Source organism: Mus caroli, chromosome 7, assembly GCF_900094665.2.
Source record: "Mus caroli chromosome 7, CAROLI_EIJ_v1.1, whole genome shotgun sequence".
In the NCBI taxonomy this organism is placed as follows: Eukaryota; Metazoa; Chordata; class Mammalia; order Rodentia; family Muridae; genus Mus; species Mus caroli.
The window spans coordinates 23447373-23448608 of NC_034576.1; positions in this window are offsets into that span (position 1 = coordinate 23447373).

Genomic DNA, 1236 nt, shown 5'->3' on the forward strand with positions numbered 1-1236 from the left:
ACAGAGAAACCCTGTCTCGGAAAAAATAATAATAATAATTAATAAAACAACCAAAAGAATGTCCTACCTTCAGAATGGAAGACAGGAAATGTGTGTCATGCAGGGGAAGAGGTTTTGTATTGGTTTCAACAGGAGAAAGCAAACTGTGGGTTCCACTGAAATGTATAATACCCAAATTTGATCAGGGGAGACCCCTGAAGGTCTTGGCTACAGACAGAAAGAAAGAAATCCTGATGGCCAATACCAGATAACATAGTGCTGATCCCTCTCCAAGGGAACATCTCTGAGACTGCCTGCGACTTGAAAGTCTTCCTCCAGCATCGTGTTTGCTGGCAGGATGCCATGCTTCCTGCTGTGATGATGAACTGAACCTCTGAAACTACAAACGAACTCTAATTAAATGCTTTCTTTTATAAGAGTTGCCTTTGTTGTCGTGTCTCTTAGCAGCAATGAAACCCAGCCTAAGACAGTTATGCAGTCCAAACTAAACTTGTAAAGAAGACAGGTACCTTTCACCTGGTCATACAAAGAGCGGAGAATCATATTTCACAGATCTGTGTATATTTCATATTCCATACATGTATTAATACAAAAATAGAACTACCTCTGAAAGTTATATTTTTACAGAGGAAGACATCCAGATACCAGTGAGTTGGAGCAGCCCTGACAGGATTCTGAGAAGGATGCTGAGATACTGAGACTGTTTATGCCAGCATCCATCTTGATCCAACCTTAGACTGCCTTAATAGCTGTTTTATCCAAACTTGCTTCAAGGAAAGCTTCAAAGAAAGGTGCTGACATCAGAAGACCCCAAATGATCCAGCCTCACAGACTGTTTCAGTCAGGACTTCATTTAAGCCTGCACTTTTGTGACACACAAAGATGGACAGCAATTGTTACAGCGAGCTTTCTTAAGACTGGCCAGTATCTCAATTTTCTTGCCCTACCCTCAATGGAAAAAAGATGCCTCGGACATCAAGAAGCAATTTTAATGACTCTCTAACTCTCAAAATGGAGGGTGGGTGGTTTTGCTCATTTGTTGGGTGGTGATCGTTCTTAAAAGGACGTTGGTTACAAGTTGTTAATGGTCTTGATCAAGGAGGAAACAAGGTATAGGTGATTAGACTCAGGGATTTCTCTCTTCCTTTTTCTTTCCTCTGTCCTTTCTTGTCAGGTGTTAATGGGGAGAAGGGTTGAAAAGTGTTGGCAGAATATAGGAATAATATATTAATATAA